Source organism: Coturnix japonica, chromosome 3 (genome assembly GCF_054131305.1).
Source record: "Coturnix japonica strain WE chromosome 3, WE-NBRP24, whole genome shotgun sequence".
Classification (NCBI taxonomy): domain Eukaryota; kingdom Metazoa; phylum Chordata; class Aves; order Galliformes; family Phasianidae; genus Coturnix; species Coturnix japonica.
In genome coordinates this window covers 1847927-1865037 of record NC_140665.1, presented here as the reverse complement: position 1 = coordinate 1865037, position 17111 = coordinate 1847927, and positions in this window count along the sequence as shown.

The following is a 17111-nucleotide window of genomic DNA, read 5'->3' as shown; positions in this document are numbered from 1 at the left end:
TTTCCTCCGCTCTAACCCCGCTTTTCTTGGTTTTCCTTTGCTCTAACCCTGCTTTTCTTGGTTTTCCTCCGCACTAACCCCTCTTTTCTTGGTTTTCCTTTGCACTAACCCCGCTTTTCTTGGTTTTCCTTTGCTCTAACCCTGCTTTTCTTGGTTTTTCTCCACTCTAACCTTGCTTTTCTCGGATTTCTGCTTCTCTAACCGCGCTTTTCCTCGTTTTCTTCCTCTCTAAATTCTTTTTCTTGGTTTTCCTCCGATCTAACCCCGCTTTTCTTGGTTTTCCTCCGCACTTATTCTGCTTTTCTTGGTTTTCCTCCGCTCTAACTTCGCTTTTCTTGGTTTTCCTTCACTCTAACCCCGCTTTTCTTGGTTTTCCTCCGCTCTAACCCCGCTTTTCTTGGTTTTCCCCCGATCTAACCCCGCTTTTCTTGGTTTTTCCTCCGCTCTAACCCATTTTTTCTTGGTTTTCCTCTGCACTAACCCCGCTTTTCTTGGTTTTTCTCCGCTCTAACCCAGCTTTTCATCGTTTTTCTCCACTCCAACCATGCTTTTCTCGGATTTCTGCTGCTCCAACCACGCTTTTCTACGTTTTATTCCGTTCTAACTCTGCTTTTCTTGGATTTCCTCCGCTCTAACTTCGCTTTTCTTGGTTTTCCTCCGCTCTAACCCTGCTTTTCTTGGTTTTCCTCCGCTCTAACCCCGCTTTTCTTTGTTTTTCTCCGCTCTAACGCCGCTTTTCTTGGTTTTCCTCCGCTCTAACTTCGCTTTTCTTGGTTTTCCTCCACTCTAACCCCGCTTTTCGTGGTTTTTCTCCGCTCTAACCCAGCTTTTCATGGTTTTTCTCCACTCTAGCCATGCTATTCTCAGATTTCAGCTGCTCTAACCTCGCTTTTCCTCGTTTTCTTCCTCTCTAACTTCTTTTTCTTGGTTTTCCTCCGCTCTAACCCCGCTTTTTTTGGTTATCCTGTGCACTTATTCCGCTTTTCTAGGATTTCCTCAGCTCTAACTTCGCTTTTCTTGGTTTTCCTCCGCTCTAACCCTGCTTTTCTTGGTTTTCCTCCGCTCTAACCCCGCTTTTCTTGGTTTTTCTCCGCTCTAACCCCGCTTTTCTTGGTTTTCCTCCGCACTAACTCCTCTTTTCTTGGTTTTCCTCCGCACTAACCCTGCTTTTCTTGGTTTTTCTCCGCTCTAACCCAGCTTTTCATCGTTTTTCTCCACTCCAACCATGCTTTTCTCGGATTTCTGCTGCTCCAACCACGCTTTTCTACGTTTTATTCCGTTCTAACTCTGCTTTACTTGGTTTTCCTCCGCTCTAACCCCGCTTTTCTTGGTTTTCCTTTGCTCTAACCCTGCTTTTCTTGGCTTTCCTCCGCACTAAACCCTCTTTTCTTGGTTTTCCTCTGCACTAACCCCGCTTTTCTTGGTTTTCCTTTGCTCTAACCCTGCTTTTCTTGGTTTTCCTCCGCTCTAACCCCGCTTTTCTTGGTTTTCCTCCGCTCTAACCCCGCTTTTCTTGGTTTTCCTCCGCACTAACCCCGCTTTTCTTGGTTTTTCTCCACTCTAACCCAGCTTTTCATGGTTTTTCTCTACTCTAACCATGCTTTTCTCGGATTTTTGCTGCTTTAACCGCGCTTTTCCTCGTTTTCTTCCTCTCTAAATTATTTTTCTTGGTTTTCCTCCGATCTAACCCCGCTTCTCTTGGTTTTCCTCCTCTCTAACCCCGCTTTTCTTGGTTTTCCTCCGCTCTAACCCCGCTTTTCTTGGTTTTCCTCTGCTCTAGCCGCTCTTTTCTTGGTTTTCCTCCGCTCTAACCCCGATTTTCTTGGATTTCCTCCGCTCTAACCCCGCTTTTCTTAATTTTCCTCCGCACTAACCCCGCTTTTCTTGGTTTTTCTCCACTCTAACCCAGCTTTTCTTGGTTTTTCTCCACTCTAACCATGCTTTTCTCGGATTTCTGCTGCTCTAACCTTGCTTTTCCTCCGCTCTAACCCCGCTTTTCTTGGTTTTCCTCTGCACTAACCCCTCTTTTCTTGGTTTTCCTCCGCTCTATCCCAGCTTTTCTTGGTTTTCCTCCGCTCTAACCCCGCTTTTCTTGGTTTTCCTCCGCTCTAACCCCGCTTTTCTTATTTTTCCTCTGCTCTAACCCCGCTTTTCTTGGTTTTTCTCTGCTCTAATCCCGCTTTTCTTGGTTTTCCTCCCTTCTATCCTCGCTTTTCTTTTTTTTTCTGCGCTCTAACCCCGCTTTTCTTGGTTTTTCTCCGCTCTAACCCCGTTTCTCTTGGTTTTCCTCCGCTCTAACACTGCTTTTCTTGGTTTTCCTCCGCTCTAACCCCGCTTTTCTTGGTTTTCCTCCACACTAACCCCGCTTTTCTTGGTTTTTCTCCACTCTAACCCAGCTTTTCATGGTTTCTCTCCACTCTAACCATGCTTTTCTCGGATTTCTGCTGCTCCAACCACGCTTTTCTACGTTTTATTCCGTTCTAACTCTGCTTTACTTGGTTTTCCTCCGCTCTAACCCCGCTTTTCTTGGTTTTTCTCCACTCTAGCCATGCTTTTCTCGGATTTCTGCTGCTCTAACCTCGCTTTTCTTCGTTTTCATCCATTCTAACTCTGCTTTACTTGGTTTTCCTCCGCTCTAACCCCGCTTTTCTTGGTTTTCCTGTGCTCTAACCCCGCTTTTCATGTTTTTCCTCCCTTCTATCCCCGCTTTTCTTGGTTTTCCTACGCTCTAACCCAGCTTTTCTTGGTTTTCTTCCACACTAACTTCGCTTTTCTTGGTTTTCCTTTGCTCTAACCCTGCTATACTTGGTTTTCCTCCGCTCTAACGCCGCTTTTCTTGGTTTTCCTCTGCTCTAACCCCGCTTTTCTTGGTTTTCCTCCGCACTAACCACTCTTTTCTTCGTTTTCCTCCGCAATAACCCCGTTTTTCTTGGTTTTTCTCCAATCTAACCCAGCTTTTCATGGTTTTTCTCCACTCTAACCATGCTTTTCTCGGATTTCTACTGCTCCATCCGCGATTTTCTTCGTTTTCTGCCTCTCTAAATTCTTTTTCTTGGTTTTCCTCCGCACTACCCTAGTTTTTCTTGGTTATCCTCCGCTCTATCACCGCTTTTCTTGGTTTTCCTACACGTTAACCTAGTTTTTCTTGGTTATCCTCCGCTCTATCACCGCTTTTCTTGGTTTTCCTCCGCTCTAAGCCCGCTTTTCTTGGTTTTCCTCCGCTCTAACACTGCTTATCTTCGTTTTCCTCCTCTCTAACTTCATTTTTCTTGGTTTTCCACTTCTCTAACTTCGCTTTCCTTGGTTTTCCTCCGCTCTGACCTTGCTTTTCTTGGTTTTTCTCCGCTCTAACCCCGCTTTTCTTGGTTTTCCTTTGCTGTATCACCGCTTTTCGTGGTTTTCCTACGCTCTATCACCACTTTTCATGGTTTTCCTCCGCTCTATCACCGCTTTTCTTGGTTTTCCTACGCTCTAAACTAGTTTTTCTTCGTTTTCTTCCGTTCTTACTCCGCTTTACTTGGTTTTCCTCCGCTCTAACCCCGGTTTTCTTTGTTTTCCTTTTCTCTAACCCTGCTTTTCTTGGTTTTTCTCCGCTCTAACGCCGCTTTTCTTGGTTTTCCTCCGCACTATCACCGCTTTTCTTGGTTTTTCTCCGCTCTAACCCAGTTTCTCTTGGTTTTCCTCTGCTCTATCTTCGCTTTTCTTAGTTTTCCTTTGCTCTAACCCCGCTTTTCTTGGTTTTTCTTTGCTCTAACCCTGCTTTTCTTGGTTTTCCTCCGCTCTATCACCACTTTTCTTGGTTTTCCTACGCTCTAACACCATTTTTCTTGGTTTTCCTCCCTTCTATCCCCGCTTTTCTTGGTTTTCCTCCGCTCTAACACCGCTTTTCTTGGTTTTCTTCCGCTCTAACCCAGCTTTTCTTCGTTTTCCTCCGCTCTAACCCAGCTTTTCTTGGTTTTCCTCCGTTCTAACTTCGCTTTTCTTGGTTTTCCTTTGCTCTATCCCTGCTTTTCTTGGGTTTCCTCCGCTCTAACCCCGCTTTTCTTGGTTTTCCTCCGCACTAACCCCTCTTTTCTTGGTTTTCCTCCGCTCTAACCCCGCTTTTCTTGGTTTTCCTTTGCACTTGTTCCGCTTTTCTTGGTTTTCCTCCGCTCTAACCCAGCTTTTCTTGGTTTTCCTTTGCTCTAACCCTGTTTTTGTTGGTTTTTCTCTGCTCTAACGCCGCTTTTCTTGTTTTTCCTCCCTTATATCCCCGCTTTTCTTGGTTTTTCTCCACTCTAACCCCGCTTTTCTTGGTTTTCCTCCGCACTAACCCCTCTTTTCTTGGTTTTCCTCCGCTCTAACCCCGCTTTTCTTGGTTTTTCTCCGCTCTAACCCAGCTTTTCATGGTTTTTCTCAACTCTAACCATGCTTTTCTCGGATTTCTGCTGCTCTAACCGCGCTTTAGTTCGTTTTCTTCCTCTCTAACTTCTTTTTCTTGGATTTCCCCTGCTCTAGCCTCGCTTTTCTTGGTATTCCTCCGCACTTATTCCGCTTTTCTTGGTTTTCTTCCGCTTTATCACCACTTTTCTTGGTTTTCCTCCGATCTAACCCCGCTTTTCTTGGTTTTCCTCCGCTCTAACCCCGCTTTTCTTGGTTTTCCTACGCTCTAACCCCGCTTTTCTTGGTTTTCCACCCTTCTATCCCCGCTTTTCTTGGTTTTTCTGCGCTCTAACCCTGCTTTTCTTGGTTTTTCTCCGCTCTAACCCCGTTTCTCTTGGTTTTCCTCCGCTCTAACCCCGCTTTTCTTGGTTTTCCTCCGCTCTAACCCCGCTTTTCTTGGTTTTCCTCCGCACTAACCCCTCTTTTCTTCGTTTTCCTCCGCACTAACCGGGCTTCTCTTGTTTTTTCTCCAATCTAACCCAGCTTTTCATGGTTTTTCTCCACTCTAACCATGATTTTCTCGAATTTCTGCTGCTCTAACCGCGATTTTCTTCATTTTCTTCCTCTCTAAATTCTTTTTCTTGGTTTTCCTCCGCACTAACCCCGCTTTTCTTGGTTTTCCTCCGCACTTATTCTGCTTTTCTTGGTATTCCTATGCTCTAACTTCGCTTTTAGTGGTTTTCCTCCGCTCTAACCCCGCTTTACTTGGTTTTCCTTCGCTCTAACCCCGCTTTTCTTGGTTATCCTCCGCTCTAACTCCGCTTTTCTTGGTTTTCCTCCGCTCTAACCCCGCTTTTCTTGGTTTTCCTCCGCTGTAACCCCGCTTTTCTAGGTTTTCCTCCGCTCTAACCCAGCTTTTCTTGGTTTTCCTTTTCTCTATCTTCGCTTTTCTTGGTTTTCCTTTGCTCTAACCCTGTATTTCTTGGTTTTTCTCCGCTCTAACCCCGCTTTTCTTGGTTTTCCTCCGCTCTAACCCCGCTTTTCTTGGTTTTCCTACGCTCTATCACCACTTTTCTTGGTTTTCCTCCGCTCTATCACCGCTTTTCTTGTTTTTCCTACGCTCTAACACCACTTTTCTTGGTTTTCCTCCGCTCTATCACCGCTTTTCGTGGTTTTCCTACGCTCTATCACCACTTTTCTTGGTTTTCCTCCGCTCTATCACCGCTTTTCTTGGTTTTCCTACGCTCTAACACCACTTTTCTTGGTTTTCCTCCGCTCTATCAGCGCTTTTCTTGGTTTTCCTCCGCTCTAACCCAGCTTTTCTTGGTTTTCCTTTTCTCTAACCCAGCTTTTCTTGGTTTTTTTCTCCGCTCTAACCCCGTTTCTCTTGGTTTTCCTCTGCTCTAACACCGCTTTTCTTGGTTTTCCTTTGCTCTAACCCCGCTTTTCTTGGTTTTCCTCCGCACTAACCCCTCTTTTCTTGGTTTTCCTCCGCACTAATCCCGCTTTTTTGGTTTTTCTCCACTCTAATCCAGTATTTCATGGTTTTTCTCCACTCTAACCATGCTTTTCTCAGATTTCTGCTGCTGTAACCGCGCTTTTCTTCAATTTCTTCCTCTAATTTTTTTTTCTTGGTTTTCCTCCGCTCTAACCTAGTTTTTCTTGGTTATCCTCCGCTCTAACCCCGCTTTTCTTTGTTTTCCTCCGCACTAACCCCTTTTTTCTTGGTTTTCCTCCGCACTAACTTCGCTTTTCTTGGTTTTCCTCCGATCTAACCCCGCTTTTCTTGGTATTCCTCCGCTCTAACCCCGCTTTTCTTGGTTTTCCTCCTTTCTAACCCCGCTTTTCTTGGTTTTCCTCCCTTCTATCCACGCTTTTCTTGGTTTTTCTGCGCTCTAACCCTGCTTTCCTTGGTTTTTCTCCGCTCTAACCCCGTTTCTCTTGGTTTTCCTCCGCTCTAACCCCGCTTTTCTTGGTTTTCCTCCGCTCTAACTTTGCTTTTCTTGGTTTTCCTCCGCTCTATCTTCGCTTTTCTTGGTTTTCCTTTGCTCTAACCCTGTATTTCTTGGTTTTTCTCCGCTCTAACCCCGCTTTTCTTGGTTTTCTACCGCTCTATCACCGCTTTTCGTGGTTTTCCTACGCTCTATCACCACTTTTCTTGGTTTTCCTACGCTCTATCACCGCTTTTCTTGGTTTTCCTACGCTCTAACACCACTTTTCTTGGTTTTCCTCCGCTCTATCACCGCTTTTCGTGGTTTTCCTACGCTCTATCACCACTTTTCTTGGTTTTCCTCCGCTCTATCACCGCTTTTCTTGGTTTTCCTACGCTCTAACACCACTTTTCTTGGTTTTCCTCCGCTCTATCAGCGCTTTTCTTGGTTTTCCTCCGCTCTAACCCAGCTTTTCTTGGTTTTCCTTTGCTCTAACCCAGCTTTTCTTGGTTTTTTTCTCCGCTCTAACCCCGTTTCTCTTGGTTTTCCTCTGCTCTAACACCGCTTTTCTTGGTTTTCCTTTGCTCTAACCCCGCTTTTCTTGGTTTTCCTCCGCACTAACCCCTCTTTTCTTGGTTTTCCTCCGCACTAACCCCGCTTTTTTGGTTTTTCTCCACTCTAATCCAGCTTTTCATGGTTTTTCTCCACTCTAACCATGCTTTTCTCAGATTTCTGCTGCTCTAACCGCGCTTTTCTTCAATTTCTTCCTCTAATTTTTTTTTCTTGGTTTTCCTCCGCTCTAACCTAGTTTTTCTTGGTTATCCTCCGCTCTAACCCCGCTTTTCTTGGTTTTCCTCCGCTCTAACCCCGCTTTTCTTGGTTTTCCTCCGCACTAACCCCGCTTTTCTTGGTTTTCCTCTGCTCTAACTTCGCTTTTCTTGGTTTTCCTCCGATCTAACCCCGCTTTTCTTGGTATTCCTCCGCTCTAACCCCGCTTTTCTTGGTTTTCCTCCGCTCTAACCCCGCTTTTCTTGGTTTTCCTCCCTTCTATCCACGCTTTTCTTGGTTTTTCTGCGCTCTAACCCTGCTTTCCTTGGTTTTTCTCCGCTCTAACCCCGTTTCTCTTGGTTTTCCTCCGCTCTAAACCCGCTTTTCTTGGTTTTCCTCCGCTCTAACCCCGCTTTTCTTGGTTTTCCTCTGATATAACCCCGCTTTTCTTGGATTTCCTACGCTCTAACCCAGCTTTTCTTGGTTTTCCTCTGCTCTAACTTCGCTTTTCTTGGTTTTCCTTTGCTCTAACCCTGCTTTTCTTGGTTTTCATCCGCTCTAACCCCGCTTTTCTTGGCTATCCTCCTTTCTAACCCTGCTTTTCTTGGTTTTCCTCAGCTCTAACTTCACTTTTCTTGGTTTTCCATTGCTCTAACCCCGCTTTTCTTGGTTTTCATCCGCTCTAACCCCGCTTTTCTTGGTTTTCCTCCGCAGTAACCCCGCTTTTTTGGTTTTTCTCCACTCTAACCCAGCTTTTCATGGTTTTTCTTCACTCTAACCATGCTTTTCTCATATTTCTGCTGCTCTAACCGCGCTTTTCTTCGTTTTCTTCCTCTAATTTTTTTTTCTTGGTTTTCCTCCGCTCTAACCTTGTTTTTCTTGGTTATCCTCCGCTCTAACCCCGCTTTTCTTGGTTTTCCTCCTCTCTAACCCTGCTTTTCTGTGTTTTCCTCCGCTCTAACTTCACTTTTCTTGGTTTTCCATTGCTCTAACCCCCCTTTTCTTTGTTTTCCTTCGCTCTAATCCCTCTTTTCTTGGTTTTTCTCCGCTCTAACCCAGCTTTTCATCGTTTTTCTCCACTCTAACCATGCTTTTCTCGGATTTCTGCTGCTCTAACACGCTTTTCTTCGTTTTCTTCCGTTCTAACTCTGCTTTACTTGGTTTTCCTCCGCTCTAACCCCGCTTTTCTTGGTTTTCCTCCGCTCTAACCCCGCTTTTCTTAGTTTTCCTCTGATATAACCCCGCTTTTCTTGGATTTCCTACGCTCTAACCCCGCTTTTCTTGGTTTTCATCCGCTCTAACCCCGCTTTTCTTGGCTATCCTTCTTTCTAACCCCGCATTTCTTGGTTTTCCTCCGCTCTAACTTCACTTTTCTTGGTTTTCCATTGCTCTAACCCCGCTTTTCTTGGTTTTCCTTCGATCTAATCCCGCTTTTCATGGTTTTCCTCCGCTCTAACCCCGCTTTTCTTGGTTTTCCTGCGCTCTAACCCCGCTTTTATTGGTTTTCCTCCGCACTAACCGGGTTTTTCTTGGTTTTTCTCCAATCTAACCCAGCTTTTCATGGTTTTTCTCCACTCTAACCATGCTTTTCTCGGATTTCTGCTGCTCTAACACACTTTTCTTTGTTTTCTTCCGTTCTAACTCTGCTTTACTTGGTTTTCCTCCGCTCTAACCCCGCTTTTCTTGGTTTTCCTCCGCTCTAACCCCGCTTTTCTTGGTTTTCCTCTGCTATAACCCCGCATTTCTTGGATTTCCTACGCTCTAACTCAGCTTTTCTTGGTTTTCCTCCGCTCTAACTTCGCTTTTCTTGGTTTTCCTTTGCTCTAGCTCTGCTTTTCTTGGTTTTCCTCCGCTCTAACCCCGCTTTGCTTGGTTTTCCTCCTTTCTAACCCCGCTTTTCTTGGTTTTCCTCCGCTCTATCCCAGCTTTTCTTGGTTTTCCTCCGCTCTAACCCCGCTTTTCTAGGTTTTCATCTGCTCTAACCTTGCTTTTCTTGGTTTTCCTCCGTTCTAACGCTGCTTTTCTTGGTTTTCCTCCGCTCCAACCCCGCTTTTCATGGTTTTCCTCGGCTCTAACCCCGCTTTTCTTGGTTTTCCTCCGCAGTTATTCCACTTTTCTTGGTTTTCCTCCGCTCTAAGCCAGCTTTTCTTGGTTTTCCTCCGCTCTAAGCCAGCTTTTCTTGGTTTTCCTCCGCTCTAACACTGCTTATCTTCGTTTTCCTCCTCTCTAACTTCATTTTTCTTGGTTTTCAACTTCTCTAACTTCGCTTTCCTTGGTTTTTCTCCGCTCTAACCTTGCTTTTCTTGGTTTTTCTCCGCTCTAACCCCGCTTTTCTTGGTTTTCTTCCGCTCTAACCCCGCTTTTCGTGGTTTTCCTACGCTCTATCACCACCTTTCATGGTTTTCCTCCGCTCTATCACCGCTTTTCTTGGTTTTCCTACGCTCTAACCTAGTTTTTCTTCGTTTTCTTCCATTTTTACTCTGCTTTACTTGGTTTTCCTCCGCTCTAAACCCGCTTTTCTTTGTTTTCCTTTTCTCTAACCCTGCTTTTCTTGGTTTTTCTCCGCTCTTACCCCGCTTTTCTTGGATTTCCTCCGCACTATCACCGCTTTTCTTGGTTTTTCTCCGCTCTAACCCCGTTTCTCTTGATTTTCCTCTGCTCTATCTTCGCTTTTCTTGGTTTTCCTCTGCTCTAACCCTACTTTTCTTGGTTTTTCTTTGCTCTAACCCCGCTTTTCTTGGTTTTCCTCCGCTCTATCACCGCTTTTCTTGGATTTTCTCTGCTCTAACTTCGCTTTTCTTGGTTTTCCTCCGCTCTAACCCCGCTTTTCTTGGTTTTCCTCCGCTCTAACCCCGCTTTTCTTGGTTTTCCTCCTTTCTAACCCCGCTTTTCTTGGTTTTCCTCCCTTCTATCCCCGCTTTTCTTGGTTTTTCTGCGCTTTAACCCTGCTTTTCTTGATTTTTCTCCGCTCTAACCCCGTTTCTGTCGGTTTTCCTCCGCTCTAACCCCGCTTTTCTTGGTTTTCATCCGCTCTAACCCCGCTTTTCTTGGTTTTCCTCCGCACTAACCCCTCTTTTCTTCGTTTTCCTCCGCACTAACCGGGCTTTTCTTGGTTTTTCTCCAATCTCACCCAGCTTTTCATGGTTTTTCTCCACTCTAACCATGATTTTTTCGAATTTCTGCTGCTCTAACCGCGATTTTCTTCATTTTCTTCCTCTCTAAATTATTTTTCTTGGTTTTCCTCCGCACTAACCCCGCTTTTCTTGGTTTTACTCCGCACTTATTCTGCTTTTCTTGGTATTCCTATGCTCTAACTTCGCTTTTAGTGGTTTTCCTCCGCTCTAACCCCGCTTTACTTGGTTTTCCTCCGCTCTAACCCCGCTTTTCTTGGCTATCCTCCTTTCTAACCCCGCTTTTCTTGGTTTTCCTCCGCTCTAACTTCACTTTTCTTGGTTTTCCTCCGCTCTAACCCCGCTTTTCTTGGTTTTCCTTCGATCTAATCCCGCTTTTCATGGTTTTTCTCCGCTCTAACCCAGCTTTTCTTGGTTTTTCTCTACGCTAGCCATGCTTTTCTCGGATTTCTGCTGCTCTAACCACGCTTTTCTTCGTTTTCTTCCGTTCTAACTCTGCTCTACTTGGTTTTCCTCCGCTCTAACCCCGCTTTTCTTGGTTTTTCTGCGCTCTAACCCTGCTTTTCTTGGTTTTTCTCCTCTCTAACCCTGTTTCTCTTGGTTTTCCTCCGCTCTAACCCCGCTTTTATTGGTTTTCCTCCGCTCTAACCCCGCTTTTCTTGGTTTACCTCCGCACTAACCCCTCTTTTCTTCGTTTTCCTCTGCACTAACCCCGCTTTTCTTGGTTTTTCTCCAATCTAACCCAGCTTTTCATGGTTTTTCTCCAATCTAACCATGATTTTCTCGGATTTCTGCTGCTCTAACCGCGATTTTCTTCGTTTTCTTCCTCTCTAAATTCTTTTTCTTGGTTTTCCTCCGCACTAACCCCGCTTTTCTTGGTTTTCCTCTGCACTTATTCTGCTTTTCTTGGTATTCCTATGCTCTAACTTCGCTTTTAGTGGTTTTCCTCCGCTCTAACCCCGCTTTACTTGGTTTTCCTTCGCTCTAACCCCGCTTTTCTTGGTTATCCTCCGCTCTAACTCCGCTTTTCTTGGTTTTCCTCCGCTCTAACCCCGCTTTTCTTGGTTTTCCTCCGCTGTAACCCCGCTTTTCTAGGTTTTCCTCCGCTCTAACCCAGCTTTTCTTGGTTTTCCTTTTCTCTATCTTCGCTTTTCTTGGTTTTCCTTTGCTCTAACCCTGTATTTCTTGGTTTTTCTCCGCTCTAACCCCGCTTTTCTTGGTTTTCCTCTGCTCTAACCCCGCTTTTCTTGGTTTTCCTACGCTCTATCACCACTTTTCTTGGTTTTCCTCCGCTCTATCACCGCTTTTCTTGGTTTTCCTACGCTCTAACACCACTTTTCTTGGTTTTCCTCCGCTCTATCAGCGCTTTTCTTGGTTTTCCTCCGCTCTAACCCAGCTTTTCTTGGTTTTCCTTTGCTCTAACCCAGCTTTTCTTGGTTTTTTTCTCCGCTCTAACCCCGTTTCTCTTGGTTTTCCTCTGCTCTAACACCGCTTTTCTTGGTTTTCCTTTGCTCTAACCCCGCTTTTCTTGGTTTTCCTCCGCACTAACCCCTCTTCTCTTGGTTTTCCTCCGCACTAACCCCGCTTTTTTGGTTTTTCTCCACTCTAATCCAGCTTTTCATGGTTTTTCTCCACTCTAACCATGCTTTTCTCAGATTTCTGCTGCTCTAACCGCGCTTTTCTTCAATTTCTTCCTCTAATTTTTTTTTCTTGGTTTTCCTCCGCTCTAACCTAGTTTTTCTTGGTTATCCTCCGCTCTAACCCCGCTTTTCTTGGTTTTCCTCCGCTCTAACCCCGCTTTTCTTGGTTTTCCTCCGCACTAACCCCGCTTTTCTTGGTTTTCCTCTGCTCTAACTTCGCTTTTCTTGGTTTTCCTCCGATCTAACCCCGCTTTTCTTGGTATTCCTCCGCTCTAACCCCGCTTTTCTTGGTTTTCCTCCGCTCTAACCCCGCTTTTCTTGGTTTTCCTCCCTTCTATCCACGCTTTTCTTGGTTTTTCTGCGCTCTAACCCTGCTTTCCTTGGTTTTTCTCCGCTCTAACCCCGTTTCTCTTGGTTTTCCTCCGCTCTAAACCCGCTTTTCTTGGTTTTCCTCCGCTCTAACCCCGCTTTTCTTGGTTTTCCTCTGATATAACCCCGCTTTTCTTGGATTTCCTACGCTCTAACCCAGCTTTTCTTGGTTTTCCTCCGCTCTAACTTCGCTTTTCTTGGTTTTCCTTTGCTCTAACCCTGCTTTTCTTGGTTTTCATCCGCTCTAACCCCGCTTTTCTTGGCTATCCTCCTTTCTAACCCCGCTTTTCTTGGTTTTCCTCAGCTCTAACTTCACTTTTCTTGGTTTTCCATTGCTCTAACCCCGCTTTTCTTGGTTTTCATCCGCTCTAACCCCGCTTTTCTTGGTTTTCCTCCGCAGTAACCCCGCTTTTTTGGTTTTTCTCCACTCTAACCCAGCTTTTCATGGTTTTTCTTCACTCTAACCATGCTTTTCTCATATTTCTGCTGCTCTAACCGCGCTTTTCTTCGTTTTCTTCCTCTAATTTTTTTTTCTTGGTTTTCCTCCGCTCTAACCTTGTTTTTCTTGGTTATCCTCCGCTCTAACCCCGCTTTTCTTGGTTTTCCTCCTCTCTAACCCTGCTTTTCTGTGTTTTCCTCCGCTCTAACTTCACTTTTCTTGGTTTTCCATTGCTCTAACCCCCCTTTTCTTTGTTTTCCTTCGCTCTAATCCCTCTTTTCTTGGTTTTTCTCCGCTCTAACCCAGCTTTTCATCGTTTTTCTCCACTCTAACCATGCTTTTCTCGGATTTCTGCTGCTCTAACACGCTTTTCTTCGTTTTCTTCCGTTCTAACTCTGCTTTACTTGGTTTTCCTCCGCTCTAACCCCGCTTTTCTTGGTTTTCCTCCGCTCTAACCCCGCTTTTCTTAGTTTTCCTCTGATATAACCCCGCTTTTCTTGGATTTCCTACGCTCTAACCCCGCTTTTCTTGGTTTTCATCCGCTCTAACCCCGCTTTTCTTGGCTATCCTTCTTTCTAACCCCGCATTTCTTGGTTTTCCTCCGCTCTAACTTCACTTTTCTTGGTTTTCCATTGCTCTAACCCCGCTTTTCTTGGTTTTCCTTCGATCTAATCCCGCTTTTCATGGTTTTCCTCCGCTCTAACCCCGCTTTTCTTGGTTTTCCTGCGCTCTAACCCCGCTTTTATTGGTTTTCCTCCGCACTAACCGGGTTTTTCTTGGTTTTTCTCCAATCTAACCCAGCTTTTCATGGTTTTTCTCCACTCTAACCATGCTTTTCTCGGATTTCTGCTGCTCTAACACACTTTTCTTCGTTTTCTTCCGTTCTAACTCTGCTTTACTTGGTTTTCCTCCGCTCTAACCCCGCTTTTCTTGGTTTTCCTCCGCTCTAACCCCGCTTTTCTTGGTTTTCCTCTGCTATAACCCCGCATTTCTTGGATTTCCTACGCTCTAACTCAGCTTTTCTTGGTTTTCCTCCGCTCTAACTTCGCTTTTCTTGGTTTTCCTTTGCTCTAGCCCTGCTTTTCTTGGTTTTCCTCCGCTCTAACCCCGCTTTGCTTGGTTTTCCTCCTTTCTAACCCCGCTTTTCTTGGTTTTCCTCCGCTCTATCCCAGCTTTTCTTGGTTTTCCTCCGCTCTAACCCCGCTTTTCTAGGTTTTCATCTGCTCTAACCTTGCTTTTCTTGGTTTTCCTCCGCTCTAACGCTGCTTTTCTTGGTTTTCCTCCGCTCCAACCCCGCTTTTCATGGTTTTCCTCGGCTCTAACCCCGCTTTTCTTGGTTTTCCTCCGCAGTTATTCCACTTTTCTTGGTTTTCCTCCGCTCTAAGCCAGCTTTTCTTGGTTTTCCTCCGCTCTAAGCCAGCTTTTCTTGCTTTTCCTCCGCTCTAACACTGCTTATCTTCGTTTTCCTCCTCTCTAACTTCATTTTTCTTGGTTTTCAACTTCTCTAACTTCGCTTTCCTTGGTTTTTCTCCGCTCTAACCTTGCTTTTCTTGGTTTTTCTCCGCTCTAACCCCGCTTTTCTTGGTTTTCTTCCGCTCTAACCCCGCTTTTCGTGGTTTTCCTACGCTCTATCACCACCTTTCATGGTTTTCCTCCGCTCTATCACCGCTTTTCTTGGTTTTCCTACGCTCTAACCTAGTTTTTCTTCGTTTTCTTCCATTTTTACTCTGCTTTACTTGGTTTTCCTCCGCTCTAAACCCGCTTTTCTTTGTTTTCCTTTTCTCTAACCCTGCTTTTCTTGGTTTTTCTCCGCTCTTACCCCGCTTTTCTTGGATTTCCTCCGCACTATCACCGCTTTTCTTGGTTTTTCTCCGCTCTAACCCCGTTTCTCTTGATTTTCCTCTGCTCTATCTTCGCTTTTCTTGGTTTTCCTCTGCTCTAACCCTGCTTTTCTTGGTTTTTCTTTGCTCTAACCCCGCTTTTCTTGGTTTTCCTCCGCTCTATCACCGCTTTTCTTGGATTTTCTCTGCTCTAACTTCGCTTTTCTTGGTTTTCCTCCGCTCTAACCCCGCTTTTCTTGGTTTTCCTCCGCTCTAACCCCGCTTTTCTTGGTTTTCCTCCTTTCTAACCCCGCTTTTCTTGGTTTTCCTCCCTTCTATCCCCGCTTTTCTTGGTTTTTCTGCGCTTTAACCCTGCTTTTCTTGATTTTTCTCCGCTCTAACCCCGTTTCTGTCGGTTTTCCTCCGCTCTAACCCCGCTTTTCTTGGTTTTCATCCGCTCTAACCCCGCTTTTCTTGGTTTTCCTCCGCACTAACCCCTCTTTTCTTCGTTTTCCTCCGCACTAACCGGGCTTTTCTTGGTTTTTCTCCAATCTCACCCAGCTTTTCATGGTTTTTCTCCACTCTAACCATGATTTTTTCGAATTTCTGCTGCTCTAACCGCGATTTTCTTCATTTTCTTCCTCTCTAAATTATTTTTCTTGGTTTTCCTCCGCACTAACCCCGCTTTTCTTGGTTTTACTCCGCACTTATTCTGCTTTTCTTGGTATTCCTATGCTCTAACTTCGCTTTTAGTGGTTTTCCTCCGCTCTAACCCCGCTTTACTTGGTTTTCCTCCGCTCTAACCCCGCTTTTCTTGGCTATCCTCCTTTCTAACCCCGCTTTTCTTGGTTTTCCTCCGCTCTAACTTCACTTTTCTTGGTTTTCCTCCGCTCTAACCCCGCTTTTCTTGGTTTTCCTTCGATCTAATCCCGCTTTTCATGGTTTTTCTCCGCTCTAACCCAGCTTTTCTTGGTTTTTCTCTACGCTAGCCATGCTTTTCTCGGATTTCTGCTGCTCTAACCACGCTTTTCTTCGTTTTCTTCCGTTCTAACTCTGCTCTACTTGGTTTTCCTCCGCTCTAACCCCGCTTTTCTTGGTTTTTCTGCGCTCTAACCCTGCTTTTCTTGGTTTTTCTCCTCTCTAACCCTGTTTCTCTTGGTTTTCCTCCGCTCTAACCCCGCTTTTATTGGTTTTCCTCCGCTCTAACCCCGCTTTTCTTGGTTTACCTCCGCACTAACCCCTCTTTTCTTCGTTTTCCTCTGCACTAACCCCGCTTTTCTTGGTTTTTCTCCAATCTAACCCAGCTTTTCATGGTTTTTCTCCAATCTAACCATGATTTTCTCGGATTTCTGCTGCTCTAACCGCGATTTTCTTCGTTTTCTTCCTCTCTAAATTCTTTTTCTTGGTTTTCCTCCGCACTAACCCCGCTTTTCTTGGTTTTCCTCTGCACTTATTCTGCTTTTCTTGGTATTCCTATGCTCTAACTTCGCTTTTAGTGGTTTTCCTCCGCTCTAACCCCGCTTTACTTGGTTTTCCTTCGCTCTAACCCCGCTTTTCTTGGTTATCCTCCGCTCTAACTCCGCTTTTCTTGGTTTTCCTCCGCTCTAACCCCGCTTTTCTTGGTTTTCCTCCGCTGTAACCCCGCTTTTCTAGGTTTTCCTCCGCTCTAACCCAGCTTTTCTTGGTTTTCCTTTTCTCTATCTTCGCTTTTCTTGGTTTTCCTTTGCTCTAACCCTGTATTTCTTGGTTTTTCTCCGCTCTAACCCCGCTTTTCTTGGTTTTCCTCCGCTCTAACCCCGCTTTTCTTGGTTTTCCTACGCTCTATCACCACTTTTCTTGGTTTTCCTCCGCTCTATCACCGCTTTTCTTGGTTTTCCTACGCTCTAACACCACTTTTCTTGGTTTTCCTCCGCTCTATCACCGCTTTTCGTGGTTTTCCTACGCTCTATCACCACTTTTCTTGGTTTTCCTCCGCTCTATCACCGCTTTTCTTGGTTTTCCTACGCTCTAACACCACTTTTCTTGGTTTTCCTCCGCTCTATCAGCGCTTTTCTTGGTTTTCCTCCGCTCTAACCCAGCTTTTCTTGGTTTTCCTTTTCTCTAACCCAGCTTTTCTTGGTTTTTTTCTCCGCTCTAACCCCGTTTCTCTTGGTTTTCCTCTGCTCTAACACCGCTTTTCTTGGTTTTCCTTTGCTCTAACCCCGCTTTTCTTGGTTTTCCTCCGCACTAACCCCTCTTTTCTTGGTTTTCCTCCGCACTAATCCCGCTTTTTTGGTTTTTCTCCACTCTAATCCAGTATTTCATGGTTTTTCTCCACTCTAACCATGCTTTTCTCAGATTTCTGCTGCTGTAACCGCGCTTTTCTTCAATTTCTTCCTCTAATTTTTTTTTCTTGGTTTTCCTCCGCTCTAACCTAGTTTTTCTTGGTTATCCTCCGCTCTAACCCCGTTTTTCTTGGTTTTCCTCCGCACTAACCCCGCTTTTCTTGGTTTTCCTCCGCACTAACTTCGCTTTTCTTGGTTTTCCTACGATCTAACCCCGCTTTTCTTGGTATTCCTCCGCTCTAACCCCGCTTTTCTTGGTTTTCCTCCTTTCTAACCCCGCTTTTCTTGGTTTTCCTCCCTTCTATCCACGCTTTTCTTGGTTTTTCT